The sequence below is a fragment of the Choloepus didactylus genome, chromosome 12 (assembly GCF_015220235.1).
Source record: "Choloepus didactylus isolate mChoDid1 chromosome 12, mChoDid1.pri, whole genome shotgun sequence".
Lineage (NCBI taxonomy): Eukaryota > Metazoa > Chordata > Mammalia > Pilosa > Megalonychidae > Choloepus > Choloepus didactylus.
The window spans coordinates 62307270-62318605 of record NC_051318.1 but is presented as its reverse complement, the minus strand read 5'-3'; the positions used below and the strand labels follow the sequence as shown (position 1 = coordinate 62318605).

The 11336-nt window shown below is 39.4% G+C and overlaps 1 pseudogene; it reads left to right on the top strand.

The window, feature by feature from the left end:
* The first annotated feature begins 281 nt into the window (after nucleotides 1-281).
* On the top strand, nucleotides 282-2883 carry LOC119506863 (annotated as a pseudogene).
* Nucleotides 2884-11336: the final 8453 nt, after the last annotated feature.

Genomic DNA, 11336 nt, shown 5'->3' with positions numbered 1-11336 from the left:
ATAAAGCCTCCAGTAAACTGGATTATGACCAACCTCATTCAGCTGGGCCACACCTTAATTTAAAATAACACCCTCAAGAGGTCCTATTTACCATGGTTCACACTCACAGGAATGCAGATTAAGATTAAGAACATGTCTAGGTCACAGGGACCGGAGCAAGCTGAGCAGCTTGCCTGTGAGATGTGAACTCAGGCCACCGCCCTCAACCTTCCCCCTCCCCTAGAAAGCATGGGCTGCCCTGAGGGGCCCAGGTTCCCTCCCAGGGGGTGGCTGTGAGGGAAATGGAGGTAAGAGGGAAAAGCAAGCCACTGTCTCTTCACAGCCCCAGAGGGTGCCCGCCTCCCCAGTGGCCTTTCAGGAATCTCCATGCAGGGTTGGAAGCCACATTTTAATGGTCTCCAAAGACAACTTCATATCTATATAATGTAACAGAAAGGGTGAGAAAATATTAGGCAAACAGAAGTGTGCAGTATATTAAGCAAGACGAACAGCTCTGGAAGCTGTTGTGGAAGCCCTAGTTCTTCAGGAACTTTGGACAAAATGCAAAGAGTATCTTGATAAAGAAGTACAAGGTTTAAGTAACCAACTGAAAAAGGAACAAATTTTAGATGCACAAAGACCAGAACAATTTTTCACCAAGAACCAACAACTCAAAGAATAACAGAAAGTCCTTCATGAAATCATTGAGGTTTTAGAAGATCAGTTAAGAGCAGGATTAAGCGACCACTGTTCAGTAACTGAAGAACACATGTGGAAAAAAACAGCAAGACTTTGAAAATATCCAGCAGCAGAAACATAAACTTATCACAGAGCTCATGGATTAAAAGAATACTCTACAGAAGAAAATAAAAAGCTTTCTGAACAACTGCAGCAGAAAACTTGGAATGATCAATAGCATCAAGCAACTAATCTTGAATCTGAGGAAAATGTTATTCCAGATTCATCAATAACAGCTTTTTCATTTTCTAGAGTTAACCAGCTTCAAAGAAAGGAGAATCTCCACATCTGATATGTAGAACAAACATACTGAATTGGAGCACTCTGTGTGTGCAAATGAATTGAGGAAAGTTCCAAAGTCTTCAACTCTTTCACAATATAACCCTAATGAAAGTGAAATTCTGGAGGCTGACACTTGTGATCAAGGTCCATCTTCCACAACTAAAACTTACGGAACAAGCAGTTATCCCACTGATAAGTCATCTTTTACATTAGCTATATTTATTGCTGAAACACTTGGACTTAGTGTTCAAGAAGAATCTGAATCTCAAGATCCCATGAGTTCTCTTGGTGATAAGCTCTACTGCTGTCTGGAAGAAGATCACAAGAAACAACCTTTTGTAGAATCCACAAGAAATAGTGAAGATGTTAAAGATTTTCAGATTCTACCTCAAAGAAGTATTCAAAGAAGAATTAACTACTCAGGTATTATCTCCTGTAGGTGAAGCTACCTCTAATGTGAAAAATAGTCTAGGTTTGAATGCAAGCTTCTCTTTTAGAGATTGTGAAAAAACAGCCCCTTACTGCAGAATTTCTAATTTACAAAATTTCAGAATTTCTTTCTTTCAGAATTTCTAATTCCAGATCAGAGAAAACTAAATCAAATTCTGAAGATAACGTCTTTTTCATACATCATAATTTACGGTCAGAAGTGAACACGATCATTAGCCAGTCATTTTCTAAGAAGAAGATGCTTATAAATAAAAATATAAATGAGTTCACACATGCACAGGATAATATTGATAAACATTTGGTAGCTCCGAAACCACTGAGAGGCAGAACATCCAAAAGGAAGAAAACTGAGTAAGCAAGTGAACAAGAAGTAAGTTGCCCAAAAGGCTCTTTTAATAAAGAAAATGCTTTTCCTTCTCCAAAAGAGTCATTTTTCCATCAATGGAGACTATGTGATGGATCTGTACGACTGGCTTTCAACAATTCAACATCAGGAGAGAAGCCAAAGAAGTGAGACTTCTAAAAACAGAACTAGGCAAGTGACTCTTTATGAGGCTTTGAAACTCATTCTGAAGAGTTCTTCCTCAAGTCATAAGGCCTTGAATGGGAGCTGCATGTTAACCACAGATTCCCCAGAGGATCCCTGTGTACAAGAATGCATCCTCCAGTCCTTGAGTAAATCCTCTCCAGATAATAAAACACCATTACAAATAAAAGATTTTGTCTTCAAAATCCCTCTATGTCCACATGAATGTTTCGAGACAGAATCCTTTTGATGACATGAAGAGTGCTGCTTCTCATGAGCCAATAAAAATGAAAACCAGGTCAGTCCAGGGAGCATTTGCCTTCAGTTAAAATCCACATAGAATTTCTAAAACAAAGTCTATACATAACCATGAAAATAAATCATTTGAAAATATCCAGAGGAGTATAGACCCAGTAGCAGACATTTCTCAGTATAAAATTGATATTACTATAATTGATGTAAGGGATGGCAGTCAGTCAAAGTTAGGAGGAGGAAAGACAGTGGACATGGACTCTACATTGGTTAGCAAAACTGTGCTTTTAAAAATGAAGAAACAAAATCAGAAAAAAGAAATGAGATCAAATGGAGGAAGAAAAATGAAGGACAGCTTGGAAGATACATTTGAGCAGACAACACATAAAGAATATTAAACCCATTTGGCAAATAGGTTCCCCCAAGTAACAGATGAAGAGGAGGAATTGTCAGCAGCCCCAAACACCCACAGTGAAAAACATGATGAAGTCAAACAGAAAGCATTTGTGGAGCCATATTTTAAAGATGATGAAAGAGACACTACCCTACAAAATTTTCCCCATGTTGAAGAGGTTCCAAAAAAGGAAGAGAGAAGAAAATTGCTTGGACATACATGTAAGGAATGTGGACTTTATTATGCACATACACAAGAATGAGAAAAGAAGTTGGCTTCCTGCTCAAAACACTAATTCTGCTACATTCCACCCAACATATCAGAGAATTTCTGTGAAGCTAGTTTTCCTTCCACTCAAACCTTTACGGAGAGGGGAAGATCATGATCCTTGCCTGTTCCTGTTTGCTAATGCTGCCATTATACAAAATAGCAGAAATGGATTGGCTTTTATAAAGGGGATTTATTAGGTTACAAAGTTACAGTTCTAAGACCATAGAAATGTCCAGACTAAGGCATCAACAAGAGGATAGCTACACTGAAGAACGGCCAATGGCATCCGGAATACCTCTGGCAGCTGGGAAGTCACAAGGCTGGCATCTACTGGTCCTTTTGCTCCCAGGTTGTGTTTCAAAATGGCTTTCTCCAAAATGTCTCTGGGCTTTTGTCTTAGCTCCTCTCTCTCAGCTCCTGTGCATCCTTGCTTCTTTCTCCCAAGGCATTTCTCTCTAAGCATCTAGGGGTCCTCTCTTAGCTTCTCTGGGGAAACTCTGGGCTTCATCTCTTAGCTTAGCAACTCCAAACATCCTTCCATCCACAATGCCAAGCATCTCTCAGTGTCAGAAGTGCCCATGTTGGCTCTTGAGTTCTCATAAGTAATCCAGTGAACACAAATCAAGACCCACCCTGAGTGGGTGGGTCCACACCTCCATGGAAATAATTTAATTAAAGGTATCATCCACAGTTGGGTGAGTCCCATTCCCTTGGAAACACTCATTCAAGAGGTTTCACCCAACAAGATTGGGTTAAAAGATCATAACTTTTGTAAGGGACATAATATATCCAAACCAGCATATTGTCTTCATCCAAAAAGATGGCAGCCTTACAATGCAAGGTTTTCTCCAAAAGGGAAGGAACAGAAGACATAGATGTAAGCAAAAACTTGAGGACAGAGGACAATTTTTTTTTCCTTTTTAGTTATTTATACTTAAAGTTGGTATTAAACCTGATTTTTTTTTATCTTCTGTTAAAAGAGAGGGGAGCATGTCTAAATTGAGGTATACAAATCAGTTCACCACAACAAAAAAAATCAAGATTTCAACCATTAAAGGAAAAAAATATATCACAGGCATTTCAAATACAAATAGAAAACAAAAACATGGGAACACTTCTCTGGGATGAATAAATGAAAATTAATATAATTTTGAGAAATAATTTTACACTGTTTACAGAAACAATGATAGAACATTTGGTGAAGTTTTGGTGAAATTGGTAATACTGATTCAATGCCAATGAAATGAATTAGAATATTCTCTTTGTGGAAAATAAAATTACAGTATGCAGTAGAAGCCCTGAAGATGTTTATATTACCTGAGTCAAATTATTATTTGAGAGAATATCAAGAGAAGTAAATGATAAAAACATACAGACATTCACTGCAGCATTGTCTATTAAAATAAAATAATAAAAACCTACTTATTTCCTTAACAGTAAAGGAATAGATTAAGGAAACTATACGCATCAAAGTGATAAAATATGCGGTCACTAAGGATGATAACTTGAAGAATTCTTTTAAAAACTTGGAAACAATATAGCATAATGGTTGAAAACACAACCATTCAAATCAGACGAACCAGAGCAGGAGTTGAAGTCTGTCTTTGTCAAATATAAATTCTGTGAATGAAGTTTTTCTCAACTCTAAAATAGAAATACCACCGTGGTAACAGTGTCCATTAATTGAGCACTTGCTGTGTATCATGTATAGTTTCTAAACATATATACGGATTTAATCCTCTCACAAATCCTCTGAAACACTGCTGAGATCAAAAGTACAGGAAACAGCTACCTCACAAAGAAGTGCAATCAATCACCAGAACCTGGAACCTAGGAGCTTGGAAGAGAGCACTTGGAGTTGGAACTCCAGTTGTTCAGGTGGGGCTGCCAGTCAGCTGGTGCCACCTCTGGGGATATGATAAGCCTGGTTTGGAGAATGCTCAAAGAAGCTGAAGGCTGGAGGCTTTAAACATGGAGTTCATTGCCACTGCTGTGACCACACTGCCAAGAACAGGAAAAAATAAGAAACCTCTTCTTCCCATTTTCTTATCTTCTAATTTCCCTCTAGTCTTCTTATTGACCAAACCTATAAGCAAACTGGCAAAGGCATCTGGGAAATGTAGTTTACAGGGTCCCTGCCCCAGTATCACAGGAAAGAGTAAAAAAGTATACATGGAGCTGAAAGATTGAATACATTTATTAGCATGGGTTCCTCAGAAAGCAGAGCCCAAGGCAAAACTTATTTACTGCTATTTTATTAGGGTGTTTAATTCCAAGGAAACCAGAGTGAGGGAAAAGCAGAAAGAAGCACAAAAAGAGGGAGGAGTGTAAGGAGGGTGTTTCCAAGCCGGCTACCACCCAGTATCATATGCACCTGGTTACTCCATCTCCTGGACTGTCTTCCAAGAAACCTCATGAACTACTGTGTCTCGGGGGGGGGGAGGGTGGAATTTACCAGCCAGCTTCTGTCCCCTGTTGGTCCCCATTGCTTATTTGGCATAAATTCCCCCACATTCCACATCGTCCACGCATAGGGGCAGAGTGGGTCTGCAGAGTCTCACTCCTCAAGGGCAACAAGAAAACCCAGGACAGGAGGGGACAGGGACATGGTGCAGGCATGAGACGAGGTACTAATGGATTGTGCTCGAGCACAGACAGTGGCTTCAGAGGGGGCTAGTTAGTGCCACACAAATTCAGTTTCACAGTGGCTGGAGTAAAACAAGTGGCCAAAGGCTCAGAAGACAGTTGAAGCCAAAAGAATACCAGGTGGCTCATCTGATATATCTGATATAGAAATAACAAGGAGCATGGATTCACATAGGTGCATGCTATGTAACATTTGAGTATATCCAACACCAGGTTTAGCTAAGGGAATCATATAATTCATCACCCAAACTGGACAATTTTGTCTAGGGATAACACTAAGATGGACAGGCCTCTGGGACAGCTGCCATAAGTTGGTACTGCCCCTAGCCAGTATGAGTGACCTCTCTAGGCACAGCTAGCATAACTATGTAAGAATTTAAAAAGTAGGTGAACCATAGGAAAGGATTTTTTAATAGGTACACTATTGTTTTTTATAAAATTTTAAAATTTCTTTTAATTTATTAAGCTTAATTTTTAAAAATTGTTATTAGACAGATAAAATTGGGGAAATGGCATTCCATATTTGCAATATTCTGTATTTATTGACATCCTTCGCCTTTATATTAAGAGTTGTACAAATATATCTTCTTGCTGTGGGTATAATTCAGGAACTGTCCTATTTTCTCCCCTCCTAGTGATCATCCCTCTTAGCTCTTACTGTACTGAAATTCTAGGGGTTTCTGAATTAGGCAAAGGAAAAACTAGCATAATCTGTTCAAGGCATTCCCCATGAAAACACTGTCCTTTTTACCTCTACTAATTACAACTAAGCAAAAAAAGAGCGCAAGCAGAGATTCCCAGGGTAGCAATGGTAAATCAAAGAATTGAGGTGGGGGAGCAATGTGGAAGCCCTCCTGCCCACAGGGCTAGTTCCATTAGCAGCTTTGACTAAATAGATGACCCCATCCTTATTAATACTTTCCTGTCCCTTCTAAATTTGTTCTTTTAAAGGCCACACTTGGCCTTCCATGTTTTCATAGGGGCAGGTGTTCCTGATATGATTTCAGGGAGTATAAATCCCTTTTTTAAGTAAAAGAAGAATAGGCCTGGCTGGAGCACTAACGGATTTCAGTAGGAAGCCTCCAGCCCACTATGCTGCCTGAACAGCCCTCAGCTGGGCAGCATTCACAAGCCCAGATGCCAAGCTGTGGACAGTTGTCTCCGGGAAGCACCATCTGGTTCCATGGGAATCTCCCCAGGCACTTGGCTGGCACCTTAGGTGGCCTTGGGGTCTGCCATGTTGGGAGGCTATCTAGATTTTCTTGACACTTCAAAGCTCATTTTCCATCAGAGTTAGCATTTGATTAGATTTTTTTTCTTTGAGGGCAATGCTAGACAGTTGAGTTCTTTTTTAACAGGAACTTACCAGAAGTAATATTGAGCTCAATTATCTCTCCTCACTGTTGGGAGAATCACATTTCTCCATTAGGACAGCCAAACACAGTTCTTCTCAAAGTGTATGTTGCTGACTCAAGTTTCCAATCAAGGCTTTAAGGAAAAAGGACCCAATAGTCACATAAGTTTGGAAAACGCTGCACATCACATCCCCTTCTTAGATATTCTCCAAACAAATTAGGCAGCCAGGGCTCTGAGAACTCCTGAAGTTAAAAATAATTACTTTAGCAAGTTTTAACTCAGCATGTCCCGTATTCAGGAGAACATGGATTCCAATTTAATTCAGTTGCATTGTAACATTGTAATTGTGTAACTTGCTCACAAGAGGAAATCATCAGAATACACCAAGTTGCAATCAATCATCACAGGGACTTGGCAGCCTCAGGGCAGCTAGCGTGGGCTACACCAGAGAGGACAAATATCTTTTACTTCTTTTATTTTCTATTGTTGTCAGGATACCACATGTATTTTATGAGCTGGGCAGAATTCATTTATTCTTTTTCTCCATTCAACAAACATTAACCATGTCCCTGCTAGTACCAACATAGTACCAGCTACTGTCTTAACTTGCCAGGGCTTCTGTAACAAAGTAGCATAGGCTAGTTGGCTTACACAACCAGAATCTACAGTCTCAAAGTTATAGAGGGCACAAGTCCAAAATCAAGGTGTCAGCAGGGCAAAGCTTTCTGTGACGTCTGTGGCATTCTGGTGGTGGCTGTTGGCAGTCCCTGACTCAATCTCTGCCTCTGTTGCATGGCCACCTCTCTCCCCATCTGTCTCCTCCCACTGTGTCTAAATTTTCTCTTCTTATAAGACTCTAATTATATTGGCTTAAGGCCCCCCTGATTTTGTTTGGCCTTATCTGGACTAATAAGTTCTTAGAAGATCCTATCTACAAATGAGTTCACACCCAGGACTGGGGGGCAGGAATTGAACATGCTTTGTGACAGGCATTGTTATGTTAAATCCATAACAGATACATGGAAGCAATTCAGATAAACTTTGCCACTGCCCCCATGGAGCTTATACTCAAACCAGAAAGGTGCACATTAAATAAGTAATATAATGAAATACAATGTTTATTATAACAGAGTTAGGATTCACCACGGGGTGTTTCCTTTAGAAGGCTTCAATGCTCAGTAGTCTAGAGATGAGGTAAATCCTCTCACAGGAATCCAAGGGCTGTGATAAAATCCATCAGAAGGTAGGACAGGACAAAGGAAGGAGCACTGAAGCAAAGATCAAAGATAAGGAATAGATCGTGAGAACTTGTTTGGAGTCTAAACACAAAACTCATGACAGCCCACCATCGGGTTTGACAACTCAACAAAATTCTGTGCAGCACTAGGGAAAGATTATCTTAAGAACAGCAACCATTTCAAATAGCACATAGAAGATAATGTTATGAATTTTAAACAGAATAACACTTTATTTCACATAGGTACTAGTAATAATGCCTTATTCACAAATTGGCATTCAATTAATTGGATAAATAACAGAATATTTCATCTTTGCACATCAAGGATCATTCGCAGTTTCACAATTTTTAAAAATTAAAAAAAAAAAATCCACCAGATTCTATAAATTGAGGAAATAAGGAAAATAACATTTGTTGAGCTTGTTAAATGCCAATAAGCTTTCTAGGAATTATGCATTCATTTAATTTGTGCATTCCATGAGAGTAGTGAAAAAATTTACTTAGATTGCTTAATATATCCCTAGTACCTGGCACTGTGCTGGTACTAATAGGGGCATGGTAAATATGTGTTGAGTGAAGTAAAGGAAGAATAAATGAATTCTTCCCATCTCACAATTTAATCCTCAAGATAAACCCCTGAGGAAGAGACTGCACCCCCAAATGTTTTCATGAAAATTACTGCCTTGAATTTTTTCTTAGATTATGCAATCTTTGACAGACTAGTGGTTTGTGATCAATTAAGTGTTCCTTAACTTCTTGTAAACCAGCTCTTAGATAAATGTTTATTTCATATCTCTATTCTACATGAAGAGAGCATTTATTAAGCACATCCATTATCACTTGTCAATTGTTTCAAATTTCTAAGAGACTATATAAATTCTTAGCAAGGATATATAGAGTCCTAAATTAAATGCAGACAAACAGTGTACTTTAAAGTTAATTGTGAAAACACATAACAACTCTCTTACTCCAGGCCTTAGGTAATACCTCACCTCTTTCTTCACTTGAGCTGGGGTTGAGCCACCAGCTACTGTGGGACTGGACTGACAGATTCAGTGCCCAGGTTAATGGCTGCTCCTCCCTGCTGGCCACAACCTACCCTTGCCCATCCCTGCCCTAACTACTTACAAGAGTGGTTGCACACATGCACACACCACTTCCCAGTTACTTTATTTTAGGCAAATCACTTAGACACTTTAATTCTTAATCTTAAAATTAACCATAGGGATTCAAGGGAAATCAATGAGTAAGAAGGGAATTGTTATAGCACAAAAATAAAAGCAACTCAGTGAATAAGTCAAGTCAATATCCTGCCATATTGCTAGTTAACTCTCCTGGTTTTATTTTAAAGGCCTCTTGACCTTATTTATGTAGCAGTGTCTCTCCATCATACTACGTCCTTAATGAGGTTATTTCTCTTGCATACTCAATAAGATTGTGCCTTAAGTAACACATCCTTTATTCTGAGAAATGCCTGAGAAGGCAACCACTTTGGTAGTTAAGGGAATTACCCTCATAACCACAGAAGTGGGACTTTTTATTCCCTAGAAACTTGTGTCCATATCTCAAGCTTCAGAGCTTCCTGAACACCACAATTAATGATGGATTATTTAGCAGGTATATTAGAATCCTTGCAAATAACTGTACACCAGTTAATTATGTTGAATACTTATAAAGAAACCTGGTTTGACTTTCTTAAAAATCCCACTACAAAAATTATATACAGGGGATAGCAATTAAGTGACCATATTGTATCAATATATACATCAACTATCTCTAGAGTGTCAAAATGACTGGTTTGAGTAAAATCTCTTATTTTCTCTGTTCTGTATGAAAGAAATGTATTAATGAGCAGTGAAATGACTCAAAGTCAGGCAGCACAAAGACAGGGGGAAAAAAACAAAGGATAAGGATAAATCCAATCAAAGTTATTGCTCCCTGAAAATCTGAGAGTTGACAGTATAAAAGGCAGGCTCTGGAAAGACTGTTTTGTTGTGGTTGTGGTTGTTGTTGTTGTTTTCCCATGTGTCTTTATAGGACTGCTCAAGATTAACAAGAGTATAAAGATTATGACGACCATGATTATGAAGATCACTCTCCTTTGAATGAGGGACAAAGAAACAGAGGTGTAGGGGCCTCCCTGATCCCCTCTTCAGGGCAAGCAGCAATTCCCCCTGTGTGAATGTGAGTTAGTCGTGTGAAACCCATACTTCAAGGAGAATAAGGCAAAAATCCAGGTTATTTCCTGCAAATTCGAAGTGTTCTCTGTCTTTTGTTAAACAGTGCTGATCAGCAGCGGCTGCAGTCATCTCAGTCGCCTCCCATGGGGTTAGTGACGTCCCCACGATGAGTGCGACGCGGTGCACAGGAAGACGAGTGCATGGCTGGGTGGAAGCCTGATGCTCCAAACCCAGGAGCAGAGGCATTCATGGGCAGGAAAACTGACAGCTATAGAAAACCGACTGGTTGTGGAGACAAATCAATAATGATTTCATAACGATTTTAAGAAAATTAAACCCCTATTAAAGCTCTAAAGCGCTAAGTAGCCATGGAGGGGCCAACCTGCTAAATGAACTCGTGGGTCTTTTCCCAGCCCTGAGCTTCCTGATTCTGCATGACCATCCTCTGACCTCTTATCAGCTCATTATCTCAGATGACAGGGTTGGGGCCTTCACTGTGTAAACAATTGCTTAGAGAAGAGAAGAAAATGGGGGTGGACCGGGATATCTTTTATTTGTGTCTCAAGGCTCTGGAAGGATTACCGAGTGAAAGTTCTGGGACTCTGGCAGGGCCCTGGCACCAGCACAAACAATGTAGCCCAGGGGCATTCTCACAAAAGAAGGAATGACACAAATACTTTGTAATCAAGAGTGAGGCTTTTCCCCCTCCACATGCAGTTATCTAACTTATCTCCTTCAGTCCCCAAATGGTTATTTTCAAGACATACGCTGGACAAGTGAATTTTAAAAAAATCCAAACAAAATTCGACACTTAGCTACCTCCCCAATGGACATATGAAAGACATTTAATAACATTTTAATTTAATTAACATGCTATTGAAATCCAGCCTCATGAATTAAAGCCTTTGTTTTTATCAGAGCAGAGATCTTAAGGTACATAAGTGTCTTTTGGTTGGAAAATCTTTTCATTTTTTCCATCCAACTCCACAGTGAGGAAATGATGTAACTCCCAAAGGCAAAGGATAG